The following is a 22,270-nucleotide window of genomic DNA, read 5'->3' as shown; positions in this document are numbered from 1 at the left end:
AGGAAGGCAGAACTGAGTGATGGTACTTGAAAAGCTGCTGTCCTTTTGTAAACAAATAAAATCTTCTTGAAAATCTCAGAGTCAGGACTGGGTTAGGGCTGGGGGTTGGCAAACTATAGCCTGCTGGCCAGATTGTGCCCTCCGCCTGTTCTGGTAAATCAAATTTTATGGGGACACAGATACGTTCATTTGTTTACGTACTGTCTGTGGCTTCTCTAGCACTACAACAGCTGAGTTGAGTAGCTGAGACCATATGGCCCATAAAGTCGCAAAGCCTAAAATATTTACTATCTGGCCTTTTACAAAAATGTTTGCTGACCCATGGTCTAGAACATTGCTTGGTTTCCATGATCTAGAAATTTTTGTTTTAATTTGTCCTATCCTTGCCTGGGTCCTAGGGGCATTAGGAGAATGGCCCTGTGAATAAATGATGCTTCAACATCACTTTTGTTCCCATTTTTTATTCATCAATAGCTGGCCATAGACACTGTCTGATATTTTCATTTCTTTGTAAGGTAATTTGAAAATCCTTATTATTAATCTGGATTATTAAGGCACTCCAAACTATTTCACTTTTCTATAAACAGGGACGTAAGGATAAACCTGGCTATAATAAATGTTCATGGGCAAATAAAAAGTGTTTTTTTTTTGTTGTTGTTGTTGTTGATTCTGCTTTGCCCTAAATGTGTTGCAGTGCTGTTCGTAATGTACTCTAAAATACCTCTGCATATATCGTGTGACATGCATGCAGGTTTGCTGCAATTTACAGCCTAGGGGTGGCTGGTTAACACCGAAGTGCCCTATTCAGGAATGTCCTCTCCAGAAGACTTGAGTTAGCATTCAAAATCTGTAATTGGGTGTCCACTTCTAGAGACGGTTTAACCATCATCCCCTTTAATCAGAACCCCAGGATGTGCTAATTAGCACAAGGGATATTAGAAGCCATTTTTCACCAGTGAAACAGAAGATGCCTGAGATATGTGGATTGGCAACTAATAACATACAGGTGCAATCCGCCCTTCTATTACCAGGGCATAAGATTCTATTGGGTTCAGCAGTTTAGTGGTCTTTGAGAGAGAGATCTTCTAGTTATGCTTTTCGGGAGAACCCCAAAACCTGACTGGGTTAGCTGAGTCCTGCCTGTAGAGCAGTCCATGCCAGAGGCCTTAAAGGTCAGAGAGCTTGGACTTCATCAAGCTTCTCAGAACAAGCTGATGGCCAAATTGCCTTAGGTCAATTGTAGAAAAACTGCAAAGACAGAAACCTCTCTTCCCTGGAGCTGCTCTGCATTCCACCAGCTACAGGAAGCCATTCCTTCAGAAATGCCCCAAATTAGCTATAAGGTATTGAACCCATACTGTTTAAAATATTTATGGACAACTTACAAGTTTCAAAAAGACTGTATTTTTACATCCGTTTAGAGAGTCAAAATGGTCACCATAATATTTACCCTACTTTAACTTCTTTTTTTAATGTTTATTTATTTTGAGAGAGAGAGAGAGAGAGAGCGAGCATGTGTAAGCAGGGGAGGGGCAGAGAGGAAGAAAGAGAATCCCAAGCAGGCTCCCCACTCTGAGCGCAGAGCCAATGCAGGGCTCAAACTTACGAACCGAGAGATCATGATCCAAGCTGAAATCAAGAGTCAGATGCTTAACTGACTGAGCCACCCAGGCGCCCTTTAACTTCTAATTGTATGTATCTTTAATCTATATTGACTTCTGCCTGTTACAGGTCTGTATTTTCTCTAAACCAGAACCAAAACCAAAAATTGTTTTCATTTGTTTGTTCTGATAGACCTTTGTCTACTCTGGGTGTTATGATAGGAGAGATGAAATCAGTTTTAACACTGTGCCCTCTTATCTGAGGCCATTAGAAACTGTTGTGTTTTAAATAGAAAGCTGTGTCTGCACAGTGACTGTCAGAGTGCACCAGGACCACAGCTGTGATACGCACTGTGTTTCCTAGGACAGTCCCCATGTCGGCCTGGGGGCCCCAGAAGCAATCAGACTTATAAATCTCTCCTGATTTATGGTTTGGAACATTGATCACTGCAGCCATGTCTTGTGGCTTTGATGCTAGCGAAACTGAACCCAGAGAAACAAGGAGGCTTCTTTAGAACACTTCAAGGAGAGGAAGAGTGGCATATAAAGGAGCCTTTGTAGGCTGGGAATAAGTTAGTTTTTCATGAGTAAATTCATTCATCACCTAAAATGCTCCCAGAACTATGCTAGGTATTGGAGCAGCAACATCATAGGCTCCAAAAATAAGTTTAAAGAGGGAAGCCATGACTACTATCCTTCAGAAAATGAATAATCTGTTTTCATTTTATTCCTGGTCAATGAAGGTCCAGGAAACAACTTCAGCTAACATGAAATGGGTAAATGATGACAAAAAACGGCACATCCAATAAGGGAACGATGTGCCCGAATTAGACTGACCTTGTGCAAGGGAGAACCTTGAAAATGGTTTTGCTATGGTTACTCAGGCATGATAGGATCAGAGTATGTGCAAATGCCCAGTATCAGGAAGGAATTCTAGATAATCAGGATGAATGTGTGGCTGGGCTAGGAGGCAGCATGGAGGAATAGTGGGGGGAGAGAGAGACAGTATTCTGAGGTAGAAAGAGCATGCCCTGGCCCCACCCTCTCTTTGTGGGTACACAACGCACTCTCGGTGGGCTTCCTCACTTCCTGCTCTTAGACAAACTGGACAAAATGACCTGGATACTTGGTTCCCGAACACCAAAAACGGCAGGACTGGGACCAGTTCCTGATGATAGAGAAAAATGAGGACAAGATAGCAAGTTTTTTTGTCAATCTAAATTTATTAAATTAAAGGACTGCCTTCATCTTGCAAGTTTAGCCTGCGTGCTTTCCTTGGTATTAAAATGTCTTTCATTTTATGAAATAGTAGTGCAGGGGATAGATTTTTTTAAATGGTCTCATTTGGCAAGATATGAGTTTGGTAACAGGATAGACTGTAAAATCACTGCCCCCAATTTTATAAAGGGGCTGGGGTGCCTGGGTGGCTCAGTCACTTAAGCATCTGACTTTGGCTCAGGTCATGATCTCACAGTTCGTGATTTCGAGCCCCGCATTGGGCTCTGTGCTGACAGTTCAGAGCCTGGAGCTTGCCTTGGATTCTGTGTCTCCCTCTCTCTCTGCCCTTCCCCTGCTCACACTCTGTCTTTCTCTCTCAAAAAATTAAAAAAAAAAAGTTAAAAAAATTTTTTTAAAGGGGCTGGTCAGTGAAGGAGCAGGAACAAAAAACCTCTGCATGAGAGGTTAATCAGCTTATAAGAGTTCTCCACCTATGGAGCTTAACAAGTGGTGGGCCCGAGCCCCAGCCTCTTTTTCCTCTGGTCTAGCCTCCACCTGTCTCCTACGTATTTTTCTGAAACACAGATGGGACCTATTTGCTCTTGTTTAAAAACCATTAGGTTGAAACACCTTTGCATGACATCTGTGAGCCTTCATAATTCAGCTCCCATCTCTCCACCTCTTGTAACTCTTAATACACCCTACACTCGCCTCACCAGACTTCCCATCATTACCAACAAGCCTGTAAACATTCCCACATCCTTGCCTTTGCCTATCTGGTTCCTCTGCCTGGGCTGCCCTACCTTCAACTGCTTTGCAAACTCCTATTTGTCTCTCCATGTCTAGTGTATTTCTTACTCTGAAATTTTCCTTAATTTGCCCCACTCTTTCCAAAAAACTAATTGCTCCCTCTTCCATGCTGTATGTGTGTGTGTGAGAGAGACAGTGATACTTTGCACTAACTTCTATGGCATTTATAAGGAGTATTTGTTTCTGTGTCATTTTCTCCTCCAGGACTGTGACCAGCAAGCACTTAGCTTGGTTTCTAACCCTCAGATGTTTACGGAATTGAACTATATTGTTTAATATTGATTAAGGAAGAATATTTGATATATGCTGGACTTCTAAATAAAGGGCTACCTATATGAACTGAATCTCTGATTTTCTAGAAGGCCCCCATTCACCCTCAAATTCCTTCTGCACTGGCTTGTGCTTCAAATACCACCCTGGAAGTTTCATTCCTTCGCTCAAAGCTTACAATGTAAGTAAGCAGTTAGCAGATTCTTTCCTGAGCTCAGGTTCTGAGGGAGGAAAGGACAGAGAGAACTGGGAATGAATATGGGTGAGGTCAGAAAGGGGCACTAGGAGGAAAAGAGGACAGAAAGAGGCCTCTGAACAGACAGGCTGTCTCCTTAGTTATCTCAAATTGGAGTTCAAGAGAGACTGATTTTAGAAGCCACCTGCTTGTAACTCTAATTCTCAGGATGGGAAATGATGGGATGAATGGGGCACAGATACTGCTTTTAGCCCAGACAGAGATGTCTTCCTACTCTAGGAAAGGACGGTGAAGTTCAGGTGCCAGATCTGAGATGGCTGGAAATACTCACCAGAATCCATGGTGGAAGATCAGTGAGTGAGTGCGTGGGGGGCTGGGGAGGGGCGGGGGGCAGGGGGTAGGCTCCGCCTGGGGGATGTGAATCCAGGTAGCACTAGTTTAGGGTGTTGGCTGGGGTGGAAGAGCGTGTGAAGCTGAAGGAAGAGAGATGCTGAAGTTGGCTGGGAGGTCAAGGCCAGAGCTCGGTTTTCCGGGGCCAAGGACAGGCGAACCCCAGGATGGAGGACTTTGCCTTATGGGGAGCTGCTCCCTCTGTGCCCCTGGCGGCAGGGATCCTGCAGCCTCCTCTGACTCGGACCTGGGGCACTGGAGAAACTTTTTCAGACTTGCTTGGTGCCGCGACCGGATACTTTGAGAACACAAGGCAGTCTCCGCGGAGGTTCAGGCCGGCCGAGGGGGCAGACCCCGAGTGCGGGCGTGTGGGTGTGTGCATGAGCGTGGACCCGGAGCGACACACACTCACACACACACACTCACACGCCCGCACCCACACAGGGCCCTCGGCCGCGCCTCCCGCGCCTCCCCAGACCTTCACCCCCCAAGTCCGGTCCTCCCGGGTCCCGCGCGCGGTGCCAAGTCCCTGTCGATGGCTTCCCACTAAAGCGGAGGGCAGAATTTGGGGACCAGGACAAGGAGAGACGGCAGGGTCTGCCCACCACCCAGATGCGGCTGTCCTCGCACTCCCCCGCCCTCCCGGGGAAGGGGAAGGGGAGAGGGTGCCCGGGGCTCTTACCGCTCCGGCGGCCGAGTGCGCGCGGGAGCGCCGGGCGGGGGCGGGGGCGGGTCCCGCCCCGCCACGTCGGCAGGGCCGGCGGGGACGCGGCCGGAGGGCGGGCCCGGAGGGGGGACAAGGGGGCGGCCGGCAGAGCTGCCCCGCCCCGCGGTCGGCCCAAGCGGAGCCCCGCCCCCGCGGGCGCCCCGCCCCAGCGCCCGAGCGCAGCCGAGGCGCCCGGGCACCTTCTTCCTCCGGGCCCGGATCCTCGCGGGATAACTAGGCTTTTCCAGCCCTGTGCCCGCAGGAATAGCCGGACGGACGCCCACCCCCACCCTGGGCGGGTCTTGGGGTTCTCCGCATCCATTTCCTACCTTTAAAAGTGCCGGAAAACCCTGCGGGCAGTTTCCCCGGGAAGGGATCGCTCAAGTTCGGCCAGAGTTTTTGATGCCTCGATTGTGCGTTAAACAGCTTTCCCTTACCTTGTTTGTGGGAGTGTCATTTGATTTAAAATCGGCCAACTAAACAAAAAACACTTTCTAGAAGGCCAGTTTGGAAATGGGGATCAGAATTCAAAAGCAGTAGCTTTGGCTCAGGAGTTCCACATCTGCGAATTTGTCTTAAGCCAATGTGCGAGTATGTATGTGCAAGGATGTTTATTGCGGTTGTTTGTGCCCGAGAAAACCCGGTCATAATCTGTCCCACAATAAAGGATTGGTGAAGTAAACCATAGCATCTTCAAACAATCAGATATGTTGTAGCCATTAAATATTATAACTCTACATCCGATTTGTTGGCAGCAAAGAAGGCAGGCCATAGCCGAATATTAAGTGTAGGGCAGGGGAAGTTTACAAAAGTGTCATGTATGGTATAAACCTTCTCTTGTAAATATATATACGTGTACATATATTTTATATAAGTTAGGGACAATGCAGTTTTAAAAACGGTGATTCGTTCTGAGTTCTGCAATTGTGAGTGTTAGCAGATTTTGTTTGAAAGGTGTGACAGGCGTGTTTCGGTGAACCATGGACGCAAACACCATGCTTGTGACTTCTGCGCCTAAGGACAGCAAGCACCTTTGCCACACCTGCCCTCCCTGCTGCGCTGAACCGTAGCCGCCCGATCAAACATTCCCTCTTCACGGCTGGTTTCCTTTTCGCCTTTGACCCAAACCACACCTTTCCGATAACAGAATACGGGGCAAGCAACTCCAGCAACAGGTTTTGTTGCTGACTGCAAATTATGCCCTTTTACTGAAATGCTGCTGCTTCTAAGCCCACCAAGATTTATTTCAAAAGTTGTTATTTTTTGCAACTTAAAATTTTTTTATTCATTAAAAATATTTGGGAGTATTAAAGAATAAAATATTCTTTAAGACATATAGGAAAGCAGAGAATAATATGACAAATGTTTGTATAAGAAAAAAGTAGATAATATTATGACAATATGAAGATTGAATAACTTTTCTTTTTTGTCATATTTATTTTAGAACCTTCTTTTATTTATTTATTTTTTTAAGTGTATTTATTTATTTCTTTAGAGAGAGAGGCAGTGATAGGGAGAGGGAGAATCCCAAGCAGGTTCTACGATATCAGCACAGACCCTAATGCAGGACTCAAACTCACCAACTGTGAGATCATGACCTGAGCCAAAACCAAGAGTTGGACCCTTAACGGCCTGAGCCACCCAGGTACCCCTAGAGCATTCTTTTAAAAGAAAAAAAAAAATGTTACAGATATGTTTGAAATCTACTCCCTTCCATTCTTCACCTTCCCTGGAGGTCACCACTATCCTGCAGCTGTTGTGTATCCTCCCCACCCATATTTCTATACTGCACATCTCTTTATCCACAAATACTATATTTTTCAAAAATTTTAAATGTTTTTATTTTATTTTTGAGAGAGAGACAAAGCACGAACAGGGGAAGGGCAGAGAGAGGGAGACACAGAATCCGAAGCAGGCTCCAGGCTCTGAGCTGTCAGCACAGAGCCCCATGTGGGGCTGGAACTCACCGACCACGAGATCATGACCTGAGCTGAAGTCAGATGCTCAACCAACTGAGCCACCCAGGCACCCCTCAATGTTTTAAAATTGTATAAATAACATCCTATGTGCCATTATATTTTTGAGAATCATTTATGTTCATAGATTGTAGATCTAGTACATTCATTTTAAAGTCCTTATAGGATTCCATTGTACGATTATCCACAACTTATCAATTCCCCAATTGATGGACATTTAGTGTATTTCATGTTTCACTATTACACATAGTGCTGCAATGGCCTCCTTTGTGTATATTGTCTTATATTGCAGGCTAGAAATGGAATAGCCAGGTCACCTTTTTTTAGATACTTGAAATTGTCCTCCAAATTGGTTCAACTGAGGGAAGCTGAAGGACTCCATAAAAATCTCCTTCTTGCTTTTTTTCTTGCTTCTATTCTTGCTAGTACCAGCACTCATACGTGTTCCTCATAGTACAAATAATGCATGCCCTCCTTGTAAGGGACAAGGAGTTAATGATTTCTTTAGTCTTCCAACACAATAGATAACATCTAAGAAAGGACTGGGAGAGAATGATCGGATAAACCCATCATGTGCCTATTCCAGACCATTGGTGCTAGACATCTCAATGCCAAGACCCTTTGGCTCCAAGGAATAAGTGAGTTATGGAGGATACCTGGACACTTGTCTTTCTTGTAACCAGTTCTTGGATGCCTGAGAGGACACATACACCAGACCACAGTCCTCAATAAAAACTTCAGACCGGGAACAAAGAAGAGACTCTCTTTCCTTTTCCTTTCTGCGTCTTCCAGATGCTCTATCTATATGTGCACTGTCTCTGTATCATCAACAAACTCTGCTCTCACTCCATCCTGGCTATTTCTATCCAGTGTGTAGCCAAGGACCCTCTTGGCTGGTCCTGTGGGACCCCCTCTGGATCCATGGCCCCAGCCTGCCTACATCACAACCATTCATTAAACCCAACTTTTTTTGAGTATGTGCCTAGATCTGCTCTAGCTGCTCTAGAACTTGCATTCTGTTGAAAAGGAGATAGACTCTAACTAGATAACATATCAGATGGTGGCATAAAGCAATGTATAGTGTCCATAGGTCTAGAATATCATGGGTGGGAGTAACCGTGGTCAGGGAAGGTCTTGACAATAAAGTGACATTTCAGTGTAGATTTTAAGGAAGTAAAGGAGTGAACAATGGTGATATGTGGGGACAGTTTCAGGCAGAGAGGACTGCAAGAGCAGTGTGGGGCATGCTTGGTGCACTCAGAGAATGGTAATGTGGCCAGTGTGGCTGGAGCAGAGGGAGGATGGGGCAGAGTGGCAGGAATGAGGCCATCGAGATAGTGAAGTCTAAAAGATGAGGCAGATAAGGTAGTGCCTTGCAAACCATAATAGGGATTTTGGCTTATACTTTGAGTGAAATGAGAACCCTTACAGATTTTGAGTAGGAGTGTGCCGTGATTCTAGTGTCTGATTGTAATTGGGTTGGGATAGGGTGAAGGTTGGTGGGTAGCAGGAAGGACAGAAGCAGACAGACCAGTTAGGAAGTCATTACAGTTATCTGTGTGAGAGATGACTATGGTTTTGGCCACTTTGGAACGGTGGAGGGCACGAGGGGTGTTTTGCTTATGGAGACGTTTCAAAGAAAAGCCCAGCCAAATTTGCTCAAGGATTGGATGCAGACATGGAGGAAAAGAAAGAAGTCAAACATTAGTCCAAGGGTTTTGACCTGAATGACTGCAAGAACAGAAGTATCACTTATTGAGATCAGGAAGGATGCAAAAGGGACAGGTTTGAGGTTTGAGGTAGTGAAGATTCAAACACTTGAATTGCAACAAGAAAAGTTTAGCAAATGTTTAGCAGGCAGTTGGGTGTAAGAGTCTGGAGTTCAGGGGAGAAGTCTGGGCTGGAGATAGTAACTGGGGAGTCATCAGTAAATCAATAGTTTTGAAGCTATGAACCAGGATGAGAATGCACAGAGTTGCAGAAGAGAAGAGGCCCAGGACTGAGTCTTAGTTGTGCCAAGTCGGAGAGATAAGGAGAACCCAGAAGGAGACTGGGAAGGAATGCAGTGATTTAGCAAGAAGTTGGGAGGGAGGTGTATGCGAATAGCAATGGAGGAGGGGAGTATGGGGTCCCAGAAGCTAAGTAAGAAAACTTTTCAAGATCTTTTAACTGTGTTAAATACTGCCAATAGATCTGATGAAAACTGAGAATTGGTCAGTCCAATTGAAATTTGGATTTGGCAATGTGGACGTCATTAGTGACCTTAACAAGAATGATTTCTCTGGAGTGATAGAGGAAGAAACCTGATTGGAGTAGGTTTGAGAGAATGGAAGGAGACTTTAGAGACAGTGAGTACAACAACTCTTTCAAGGAGTTCTGGTGTAAAGGGGAGCAAAGATGAAGAGACTGAGGGTTCAAATATGAGAGAAGTTGTAGCATTATATGCTAATTAGAACCATATATTAGAGCAAAAAAAAATGATGATGTAGTAGAGAAAAGATCATTGCAAGAGTGAGAGAGTGATTTCCTTGAGTGGACAAGCAGGGATGGAAGTCAATGCTCAATGGGGAGGAAGCTCTTGACTGAGTTCATTCAGGTGAACAAAGGAAGACACGTACAACAGGTAGACACATACAAGTAGGCTAGTAGAGTCTTTGGGGAGGATGTGGAAATGCTCTTCTGGTTGCTTTGCTTTTCTGCATGAAAAATGAAGCATCATCAGCTGAGAGAGAGGAAGGAAGGGGGTGTTGGCAGCATAAGAGAGGAAAGGAGGTATAAGGGGAGAGTGAACAGGCTTAGGAAAGGGGGGTGGGTAGATAAGGTAGTAGGATTGCTGCTCCCTCTTGAGGTTGGGATCCAGCCATGAATTTCGAGTAAAACAGTCAGCGTGGGTATTTTCTCCAGCTTCATTGAGCTGCTCAGGCTCTGTGTAGTCCAGTGGTGAGTTGGATTTAACCTGGGTAGAGGAGAGTGGAATAAGGTAGCTGAGCGTAAACGTAGAGGGATGATTAAAAGGATGGATCATGAGCTTTCAGTCCAATGCAGTGGGGCTGAGGACTTGTTGGCAGCAGAGGGAGAGAATTAGAGGTCGTAGCTGGAGAGCGGGATGCTGGCAAGTGAGATTATGGAGAGGGTACAGCCATTGGCAATAATAATATTTCGGGTATAATGAGGGAATGGATGGCTGAGGTGGGTTGCAGTATAAGATCATTAGCAGAGAGAATATCAAAGAACTAAGAAGCGGGGGGTGTGGAATGAAAGTATCTCTACATAGTTATTGGAATTACTAGAATTATGGCAGGGGTGGTATTGTACGTGGACGGTGAGCATTGCTGAAATACTCAGTGAATGAAGGAGTGATGGGACTCTGGGTGATTGCAACCAGGAGGGGTAGGTTTCAAAGACTGATCTGGAGGTAGCAGTGAGAGTCAAGGACACCTACATCATTTCCAGGCCGTGAGGTGTGAAGGGTGCAGTTGAGGAAAACGGGCCACTAGAGGGCGATGTGTTTAGAATGACATTTACATCTAAGTGCCCTGATCCTTCTGAACTGGATCACCTGGAGAGCTTTTAAAATAATACTGATGCCTGGTGCCATCCCGGACCACTTAAGTCAGAATCTCTGAACATGTATGAGAGTTCCTGTTTCCTCATGATCTGACCAACATTTGGTATTAGATGTTTTAATTTTTGTCCATCCCAGGTGTGTACAATGGTGTCTCCTGGTTGTCTTGTTTTGTATTTTCCCATATTCTAATAAGGATTCATTCCTTACTATATGTTGAATCTATTTCTTTTTACTTTTCTGTTATCCATCTGTTTATATCTTCGCTAATTTCCCACCATTGGGCTTATTACTCATTTTCCTATTGGCTTGTAAGAATTCCTAATATATTTTGGATATTAATACTTTTGTGGTTACATGTGTTGCAAATAATTTTCCTAGACTGTGACTTGTCTTTTTTTTTTTTAATTCAGCATATTTGGATTTTTTTTTAAAGTTTATTTATTTTTGAGACAGAGAGAGACAGAGCATGAACAGGGGAGGGGCAGAGAGAGGGGGCGACACAGAATCGGAAGCAGACTCCAGGCTCTGAGCCATCAGCCCAGAGCCCCACACGGAGCTCGAACTCACGGACCGCTAGATAGTGACCTGAGCTGAAGTCGGACGCTTAACCGACTGAGCCACCCGGGTGCCCCAGCATATTTGGATTTTACACTTGATCTTAGCCAAAAGGCCGAGAAGCGATCATATTTGGATTTTAATACAAATTTTAAGTTATCAATTTTATTTTTAATGGTTTGTATATTTTATGATATAATTTTAATATAACCTGTTTTTAAAGCTGTTGATGGGGTGCCTGGGTGGCTCAGTCGGTTAAGCGTCTGACTTAGCTCAGGTCATGATCTCATGGTTCATGAGTTCAAGCCCTGCATCGGGCTATCTGCTGTCAGCACAGAGCCCACTTTGGATCATCTGTCCCCCTCTCTGTGTGCCCCTCCCCAGCTCATGTGTGCGTGCACCCGCTCGCATGTGCGTGCTCTCTCTCACTCAAAAATAAGCATTAATAAAAATGTAAAGCTGTTGGTAAACAAAAGTAATTGTTGATTGATTTTTCCAGGGAAAGGAAGGCCAGTGTTTTAAAAAGTAAAAATCATCAAAATAATGTTTTGCTTCTCTATTGGGATAGTATATTTGCCATTTTTAGACTGTTATTTTACCTATCCCACTATGACACTTTTGTTTTTAAAAAATAAAACGAATGCATGCAAATAGTAATAAAAAATTCAAAAGGGACAAAAGAGCATAAAATGGTGAATATAAAGCTCTCTCTCTGTTGGTTCTTCTGCTCAAAGGTAACACTTTCTTAATTATCCTCTCAGAAAAAAAAATATTTTTATGCATATATCAGCATAGGTATGTAGATTCTTGTATCAGTTTCCTGTGGCTATCATAACAATTTCCCATAAAATTGGGTGGCTTAAAACAGACATTCATTCTCTCACAGTTCTGGAGGCCAGAAGTCCAAAATCAAGGTGTTGACAGGGCTACCGGTTTCTGATGCAAAACTCCAATCTCTGCCCATTTTCTAGCCTGCTCCTCTCTCTCTCCTTCCCTCCTCTGTGTGTGTCCTAAGGATAGGTGGACGGCAGCCTGGGGTAGTGCTGAAGCACACAGATGCTGGTGCTAGACTGCATGTGGATTCAAACCCCAGCCCCACCGGTGACCAGCACGCACAACATTGATTGGACAGTTACCTGATTGCTCCTCCCCCAGTTTAAGTGAGGCTAATGATAGTACTTAACAGCATCTTTATGAGGGTTAAGTGAGGTAATATTTGTAAAGCACTCAGAACAATGCCTGGCAAGGAGATAACCTAAGTAAATAGACCAGATTTTATGAAAATGATAGCACGCTCTCCATACACTTCTGCACCTTGCTTTTCTTCACTTACTAGTGTATCCTGAAGTCTTTTCATCTCAACAAGGAAAAACGTAAGGCTTATATAGAATTCCAAAGCTCCTTAGTATTGTAACTTCTCTTGTGTTCCCTGTCCCACCCACTTTATATTCATTATCTTCCCTAAAAATCATAAGTACTCCCATTTTAGATAAATAAATGGAGTCTTTGTGAGATTAAGTAATTTGCCCAAGACCACACAGCTAGTATTTGGCATTGTGAGTTCCGCCCAGTATGATCTGTTCCTCTGCCGTCCTGTCTTCCATGTTACCTGACTTCTGTGGGTTTTGTCATGTCCTTAAAGATGTTTCTCAGAATTATAACAGCTCCGAATAGCAGCATTATGAAATGTCCTAGTGAGGGTTTGTTAAGTCATTGTGCAATGTGACCAAATCTGCAGTGATGTGTCTGTGTGTGCGCACGTGTTGTGTGTGTAAATACGCGTGTGTGTTTTCTTCAAGGCTTTAGTCCAGTGTTGCTTAAAACTCCCTTAAAACCCCAGCTGGCCCTTTTCTCCTCTCCCTGTTGCACAAAGCTGGTTTCCCAGTGTCACAGATACCCACTACTCCCTCGCTGTTTCCTTTGGTTGGTCCATCAGAGACCCATTGGCTCCTTGCTGACCCTCCCCACCTAAGAAGACTTCCTGTTATGTTTGATGACTAAGAATGAATAGTAAGAAGCTGGCCTTCGCTTCCTCCTGAAAGCAGAAGTGATTCTTATCCAAATGTCTCACTTCGTTATGGGTCAGACTGTAGGGTCTTAACTTGTTTTTTGTATAGATGAGGTAATGCCAGACAGTGATTATAGAATGGTTATTTAACTCATATGTTCATTTCTTTACATATTAGTCTTGATTAAGTGGAAAGTCTGGGGAATTGGATATCCTGGCTGCCTAAAGTATCTGGTGAACCAGACACCTTCTTTTTGTATTAACCTTTGTTGATTGTTCTAAAATTATTCTAAATGGCCTTTAGAAAATTGATTTTTAGTCCTGCAGCATCTGTGTTATTTATTATTCTAGAATTAAGAATTCATGCATTTAATAATACAAAATGTTGGGGGTGCCTGGGTGGCTCAGTCTGTTAAGCATCAGACTCTTGACTTCAGCTCAGGTCATGATCTCACAGTTCATGAGTTTGAGTCCCATGTCAGCCTCCTTGCTGACAGGGTGGAGTCTGCTTGGGATTCTAGCTCTCTCTCTCTCTCTCTCTCTCTCTGCCCCTCCCCCATTCTCTCTCTCTTTCTCTCAAAGTAAATAAACTTAAAAAGATAATAATACCCAATGTGGTCAGAATGTGGAGAAACAGGTTCACAACTTCCCCTAGATGTGGCTATATTATGTATCAACCACTAAACTTTCCTTGAAAGTTGATTTTTTAAAAAACAAATCTTGGACCTAAGCTAATTCTGCTTTAGAGTATCTCATCCAGCTAAAATAATGCTCCAAAATTGCTTGATAATGGTGGGTTGCAATGATTTTTGGAAATGTTAAATATCCTGATCATGGAAAACAGGCAGTATTCAATAACTTTCTCCTCTGGGTGACAATTTAACGTTCTGGCTGCACACTTTGCAGATAAACATTACGTTAGAAAAAGCATTTTTTTCTTCACACTGAAACTGTCCTAAGTCGTGTGCTCATACGAATTTAAAAACTGGATTACTGTTTTAGCCTGTAGCCCAGGAAAATCTGCTGGCCCACATGCTTGTCACGTGACTGTTGAAAGGGAAATTCCTGTCTAGGAGTAATTCCAGGAAGGTCCAACAGATGGCAGAAAACGGTTTCTATGGTCCTGCTCTACTTCCACGAAGGACACGCAGTTTGTCAAGCACTTTTATCTTCCTGATCACTTAGAAGTTACTTTCTCTTCTTCTGAGAAGGAAACACGTTGGTAAGTAAAAAGGCTTTTATGGCTTTTTCAAATTGTGGAATAATTACTTCATATATGCAGGAAAATATCAACAAGTACATAGGAAACAGTTACTAAAAATGTTTCTTTGAAATATTTGCAAGATGATTTTAGGTGTCTTTTTAAACATGTTGTGAACGTCCCTGGAATTCACAAGGCGGATAAAAAGTAGGGGGTCTTTTTATGACTGTCTTGAAAAGGTATAAAAATCACTAGCACTGCAGCCATAGTTCGGCGAAAAACAGGATGTTGGTTCTGTTTTCGTCTACATTTCTCATCACCTCTCTCCAGTTGCTCTCTTTCAGCGACATGCGCAGCAGTTTCTGCCGCTCCACAACTTACGTATTTTTATAGTAGGCACGGGCATTTGATCTTCCCCGCACACGGCACTGTATGTGTTCCTTGGTCTCTGTCACTAATGTAGAAGTATTTTGAAAGCAGTGCTGTTCACAGTTCTATCCCTGGCTCCTGCCGCCTGGCACAGTGCTGGCACGTAGTGCCCTCTGAATAAACATTTATTAAATGGAGGAAGTGGCAGGGACGGGTCTAGCCCTGATGTCTTCCAGGTCTCTTATCTAAACGTTGACAAGTAAAGCAGTGTCTTTCTTGCGTATTTGCTAACTTGACTACGGACTCACACTTAACCTCACTTAATATTTTTTCATCTTGTCTTTTTCATAGACTGAATTTTCATGGATCCTATCCACCACAGTTTCTTCCCCCTTGAAACAGGGCTTCTTCCATCTGTCTTTTTTCTCCCTCTTTTTATTTGATGCATTAAAGAAAAAAAAAAAAACGTTTACCTTTTATCTCTCTTTACTTCCTTTTAAAACAAATGATGAACTCTCTGAACTTCTGCTCCCTTTTTTCCCCTCTCCTTTATTTTTCTTAAATAGAAAAGCTCCTGACTGGCTTGTTAAGTGTATACACGAGGAATCACTTGAGGATATAAATGCCCTTGGAGGAATATTTGTGTTTGGGGGGCAGGATGCTCACGGGGCAGCTGGTCAGCTTTCCGACCAGGTGGCTAAGTTTCAGTCCCCTGAACAGACACCGTGGAGGGACCTCTGGGTGGGTTCCCATCCACAGCATCAACTATCTAGCATCGTGTGGAAGACATTCTCTGTATATGTCGATATCCCAAATAATACAGCATGCTTCTTTAAATATAAAATATTTTTACATTAGCTATATTTTGAGGTAAATCTTTTGAGTTAAAAACAGTTCAAAATTAAAAATTTTGCAAATATACACAAAAGTATAAGAAAGAAAATTAAATGTATCTATGATTCAGAGATGCAGAGATAATGACTGTTAACATCTGATATATTTCTTCCCATTCTTTTTCCCTAGGCTTTGTGTATTTTGTCAGATTTTATCACATTTTACAAAATTAGATCCTCCTACATGTACAATTTTGTATTCTCTTATTCACTTAACATTATATTATTTATAATTTATATTTAAAATAAATAGAAATAGAAATTATATTTATATAACATATTGCTTCAAAAATGCAATATTTGAGGCTGCATGCTATCCCATGTTATAGGTTTAATAATTGATGAAACTATTTTCTACAGTAGACATTATCATTTTTTTCAATTTCTCATCACGCCAAGAGCATTTTCATAGCAATGTTTTTAGGTGTATTTCTCATAATTCCTTTAGAAGAAAATTCTGAAAAGTGGGATTGCTAAATTAAGGGTAGGCATGTTTTTAAGGAACTTATATATGTGACCAAATTGTCCTTCAGAAAAGTTGTACTAATTTTTCATTTCTTCCAGTAGTAAACAAGAGTTCTTATTTTAGTCCCACTTGCCAACGCTGGCTGTTATATTTTTGAATCTTTCAAATTTGGCAGGTAACAATAATACCTCTTTTTTTAATCTTTAAGAAATAAAAAATCCCATTTGATTCACTTTATCTTTTTACGGTTAAAAATCTTAAATTATAGACATCCTAACATTCCATCTGTAAGTGCTTCATTTTATATCTCTAAAAGAAGGACATTTTCCTACATGACCAAAGAACATTATAAAAAATTAACATTTATTATTTTTTAATAGAATCTAATACTGGGTTCATCTTACAATCCTTTCTCCCCTTGTTACTCAAGTGCCTTCTTTGCTGGGTCTGTCTAAACTGATCATGATTCATCTAGATGTTATGTCCTATTTTGTTTTAATGTGCATTTTTAAAAATTGAAGTATAGTTGATATACAATGTTACATTAGTTTTAGGCATACAACATAGTGATTCAACAAGTCTAAATGTTATGCTATACTCACTATAAGTGTAGTTACCATCTGTTACCATCTGTCACCATAAAACCCTATTATAGTAACATTGACTATATTTCCTAAGCTGTACCTGTTATCACCTTGACTTATTCATTCCGTAACTGGAAGACAATACCTCTCACTCCACTTCACCCATTTGCCCATCTCCCCACCCTCTCCCCTCCGGCAGCCACCAGTTTGTTCTCTGTATTTATGGGTCTGTTTTCTACTTTTTGTTTGTTTATTCATTTGTTTTGTTTTTTAGAGTCCACATATAAGTGAAATCATATGATATGTGTCTTTCTCTGTCTGACTTACTTCACCTAGCATTATAGATCCATTCATGTTGTTGCAAATGTCAAGTAATAATTATGGTTGAGTCACAATTCCATTGTATAAATATACCACATCTTCTTTATCCATTCATCTATGGTTGGACACGTGAGTTGCTTTCATATCTTGGCTTTTATAAATAATGCTGCAATAAACATAGAGTGCATTTTTGTTTTTTGTGAGATTGGGCATAATTCATATTATTAACTATTGATTTTGAATTTTTTGGTAAATGTTCTGAGCAAGTAATGTGTTCTTCTTAATTTTGATTGTTGAAAATTAAAAAAATACAGGTAACAGCTAAAAGGAAAATAAAATTCCCTTATAATCCTACCATGTAGAGATGATTACTATTAATATCTTGATATGTATCTTAATTTTTCCACATATATCTACACGTATTTATTGCTACCTGTTTAAAAAATAAACTTTATGTCACTTACATAAAGATAGTAGCAATTTCCCATGGAATTAGATTTTCATTATTTTTAAAGGCCATGTAGTCATATTTAGTTAAATGGAGATAGTAATGATTTATTTGACAACCCACTATTTTTAGACAGATTTCTTTTTCAAAAAATAATTTATTTTGTACTGACTGCTTTATCATACTCTTTTACTGGTTCTAACAGTTTTTCCATTACTTCTCTTGGATTTTACACACTAACAATCATATAATCTAAAAAGAGTGATATTTTTATTTTCTGCATTCCTGTATTTCTGTCTCTCATTTCCCTTTCACCTTAATTGCAATGGCTAGAACTTCTAGAACAGTGTTAAATAACAGTGGGCATCTTTGACATTGAATGTAACAGAAATGCCTTTAAGTTAGATACTTAATATATTTTTCATCAGGTTTTCAAAGTATCTCTTCTTTCTTTTTTTAATGTTATTTTTGAAAGAGAGAGAGAGACAGAGGGAGAGAGAGAGACAGAGACAGAGTGTGAGTGGGGGTGGGGCAGAGAGCAAGGGAGACACAGAATCCCAAGCAGGTTCTAGGCTCTTAGCTGTCAGCACAGAGCCCTATGTGGGCTCAAATTCACAAACCCCAAGATCATGACATGAGCCAAAGCTGGATGCTCAACTGACTGAGGCACCCAGGTGCCCCCATTTTTTTCTTTAAAAAATTTTTAAATGTTTATTTTTTAGAGACAGAGACCTAGTGTGAGCAGGGGAGGGACAGAGAGAGAGGGAGACACAGAATCGAAAGCAGGCTCCAGGTTCTGAGCTGTCAGCACAGCCTGAGGCAGAGTTTGAACTCACAAACCCCAAGATCACGATTGGAGCTGAAGTCAGATGCTTAACCCACTGAGCCACCCAGGTGCCCCTCAATGTATCTTTTCAATATCTACTTTAATTAAAGTTGTATATTTGGTCAAAGATGAATGCTAAATTTAACAAGTAAATTTTTAACATCCATGGAGATGCTCATCTGTTCTTTTCCTTTTATCTATTGATGTGTTATTGTCATAGATTTGCTAATAATAAGCCATTCTTAAAATATTAGAAACATATTAATTAATCATTATGTGCTATTCCTTCAGTACAGTGCTAGATGGATTAGGGTTTCTTCATTCTAAGCTTCTCCCCACCCTCAAATGATTGGAGTTTGTCTCTTTTGTTGTATTTTCTTTTTTTTTTTATTAAAATTTTTTTTTAACGTTTATTTATTTTTGAGACAGAGCATGAGCGGGGGAGGGTCAGAGAGAGAGGGAGACACAGAATCCGAAACAGGCTCCAGGCTCTGAGCGGTCAGCACAGAGCCCGACGTGGGGCTTGAACTCACGTCCTGCGAGATCATGACCTGAGCCAAAGTCAGACGCTTAACCAACTGAGCCACCCAGGCGCCCCTCTTTTGTTGTATTTTCTAATAATTACTCTTAATTTTATAATATACATACTTAAACTTGTATTTTTCTTGAATTAACACTTTGAATTAACTTGTCTCTATCTATAGATTCTCGTCAATCAGGCAAGGATCACAACATACTTGTAGTTCACTCTTTCCCTCTCCCCCACTGTCTACTAATTCCCTTGTAATTATTGGCAATTTTAGTTCCAGATCATTATTAAAATTTTTGTCATCAATACTGATTGGAATTTAGCAATAAACTTTCCTACTTTCTTTGCAAAATATTCATTCTAGCATCCCTGTTATGGCTTTTTGGGGGATGGGGTGATAAAGTTATCAGCTTATTTTTCAGAGGATAGTCTATCCTCTGGTAATTCAGATGGTGGATCTGTCTTGCATGTCTTTTAGTATTTCTTTCATATATTCTGTCTCTTATGCTTCTTGTACTATGTTTTGGGGAAATTCCTCTTCTTGGTCTTCTCACTAATTCTCACATCAGCATTGCTACTCTACAATTCAACTCATTTAATGAGTTTTCTATTTCAATGATTAAGTTTTTAATTTCTATGATTCCTACTCCATTCTTTTTTAGAATTCTTCTCTCTCTCTTAGGATATCATTATCAATCAGTCCTCAGTATCTGAGGATAACATTGATAGTTTCCTTGGGTGTTAACTTCTCTTGTATCTTGAGTCTGGTTACTTTCTATTATGGTGTTTGTTTTGTAAGTGCCATGCTTTTTGATTGTGCAACCCAAAATGTGGTTGAGGCTCCATATCAAACTGCTTCTTGATCTGTTTTCACAGCCTATTTATCAGGAGGGTGGACCAAAGTAGTCTGTATTAATTTTATATTGCTGCTATAGCAAATTATTGCAAACTTAGTGGCTTAAAAAACACATTTATTATCTTACAGCTCTGTAAGTTAGTACTCCAACATAAGTCTTTTTGGGTGTATATAAAGGTGTTGACAAGATTACATTTCTTCTGGAGGCTCTAAAGGAAAATGCATTTACTTGCCTTTTTGAGCTTCTGAATGCTACCTGCATTTCTTGGGTCATGGCCCCTTCCTCATGGCAGCTCAAGTCCTTCTTACATCACATCACTCTGACCTCTTCTTCTGCCTCCCTCTTTAGTTTTTAAGGACCCTTGTGATTACATTGGTTCCACTTGAATAATCCAGGATAACCCTCTTATTTTAAGGTCAGCAGATTAATGAATTTAATTCCATTTTCAACTCAAATTCCCTTTTTCCATGTAATAGAATATTCACAAGTTCTGGGATGAAGAGTTGGACATCCTTTGGAAGTTAGTACTCTATCATAGTCCAGTCTGCTTGTGGATCTCAGAGACTTTTCTTGGTTTCAGTTTCCCTAAAGACTTTTCTTTCTTTTCTTCCTGTGTGTGCGTATTTTTTCCACAATCATTCTGGGGATTTAGAGCAAGAGGAGAAGATTAAAGTATGTGCATATCACCCTGTTGACTCTCATACTTTCTAATGTTTGCAATTGAAAATGCAATGTTTTTGATGCAGAAAATGTTTAGGACATTTAAAAAAATGGTTTAAAAAGTTTATTGTGGGGTGCCTGGGTGGCTCAGTCAGTTAAGTGTCTGACTTTTGGTTTTGGCTCAGGTCATGATCTCATCGTTTGTGAGTTCTAGCCCCACATTGGGCTTTGTGCTGACAGTGTGTGGAGCATACTTGAGATTCTCTCTCTCCCTCTCTCTCTGCCCCTCCCCCACTCACTCTCACTGCTTCTCTCTCAAAAATAAATAAATATACTTTTTAAAAAATTTTATTTTTTACCCAAAAATATGACTTTGACAATTTCTGCTTTGGGGTATTTATTAAAAAATTTGACTTAAGAATCAATATTAGTAAAATGCTCCATGAAACCTGGGGACTTAGATATATAATATACTTTTTTTTTATAGAGTCTAAGTCTCTATTAAATCCTTTATTAATTATTTCATCCAAATCCTCCTATGATTGTCTTATGCTGTTTGATCTAATTGTAACCCAAAGAAATGCACTAAATGTTTTCACTATCAATATCTCCTTGTGTTTTTAGCATTTTTACTTTGTAAATTTTGATGCAGTTATTCACTGTGTAAGTGTTCTTATCTGTTATATTTTCATGGTGGGCTATTTATTTTTACCAGCATGAAGTAGTAGCCTCTTTTATTCTCATTGCCCAATTCTCTGATACTTTGACCTAATGGAGTATTATATATACAAACTGTAATTTCTGATGATACGGCTCCCTAGTGTTCTTATCTTTAACCCCTTTACAAGTATCGTATGGCTTGCACATCTCAGAATGTAATATGTACCCTCAAGTCCCTCCCTACTTCTTTCCCCCCCAGTTTTATTGAGATAATTAACATACAACACTATAAATTTAAGATCTGCAACATAATTGTGTATATATGACCACTGCAAAATGGTCACCACAGTAACGTTAGTTAACACATCCATCACCTCACATAATGATCTTTTATTTTTGGTTGTAAGAATCTACTCCATTAGCAACTCTCAAGTATATAATACACTGCTGTTAACTATAATCACCAGGCTGCACATTAGATCCCCAGAACTCATTCATCCTTATATCTGGAAGTTTTTAACCTTTGACCAACATCTCCTCATTTCCCCTGTCCCCCAGACCTTAGCAACCCCTTCCCTTTCTACTATCTGTTAGGCTTTTTTAGATTCTACATATGAGTGAGATCATACAGTGTTTATTTTCTCTGTCTGACTTTATTTCCCTTGGCCTAATGCCCTTAAGGTCCACCCATGTTGTCAAAAATGGCAGAATATCTTTCTTTTAATGACTAAATAATATTCCATTATATCTATTTCTATCTTTCTCTAAATATCTCACATTTTCTTTACCTATTTATCTGTCAGTGGATGCCTATGTTGTTTGCGTGCCTTGGCTATTGTGAACGATGCTGCAATGAGTATGGGGATGCATGGTTTTCAAGACAGTGATTTCATTGCTTTCAGATATATGCCCAGAAATGGGATTGCTGGATCAGATGGCAATTCTATTTTTAATGTTTTGAGGAAAAAATTAAACATTAAAATGGAAACTCCTTACTGTTTTCCACAATAGCTATACCAATTTACATTCCCACCACGGTGCACAAGGGTTCCCCTTTCTCAACATCTTTGTCAACACAGGTTACCTTTTGTCTTTTTTTTTTTTTTTTTTAATTTTTTTTTTCAACGTTTTTTTTTTTTTTATTTATTTTTGGGACAG

General features: G+C 40.9%; 2 protein-coding genes across 4 annotated transcripts in view; one reads left to right on the top strand and one right to left on the bottom strand.

Moving 5' to 3' along the window:
- The window catches only part of FAM114A1 (family with sequence similarity 114 member A1), a 112,207-nt gene that overhangs the window by 62,837 nt on the left and 27,100 nt on the right, over nt 1-22,270 (bottom strand). The window contains exon 1 of one of the 3 annotated variants that reach the window (XM_049631957.1): nt 5,168-5,200. The exons of the other annotated variants lie outside the window; for them this stretch is intronic. The gene's annotated coding sequence lies outside the window, so the exon portion shown is untranslated. Of the gene's footprint in view, nt 1-5,167; nt 5,201-22,270 lie in introns of those variants that run through there. 3 annotated transcript variants of the gene reach the window in all.
- Nucleotides 14,434-22,270, top strand: part of TLR6 (toll like receptor 6) — a 43,732-nt gene continuing 35,895 nt past the window's right edge. Inside the window, exon 1 of the mRNA XM_049631922.1 lies at nt 14,434-14,520. The gene's annotated coding sequence lies outside the window, so the exon portion shown is untranslated. The remainder of the gene's footprint in view (nt 14,521-22,270) is intronic.

The sequence above is a fragment of the Panthera uncia genome, chromosome B1, assembly GCF_023721935.1.
Source record: "Panthera uncia isolate 11264 chromosome B1, Puncia_PCG_1.0, whole genome shotgun sequence".
In the NCBI taxonomy this organism is placed as follows: Eukaryota; Metazoa; Chordata; class Mammalia; order Carnivora; family Felidae; genus Panthera; species Panthera uncia.
The sequence above is the reverse complement of the archived record's forward strand: the minus strand, read 5'-3'. Positions and strand labels throughout refer to the sequence as shown.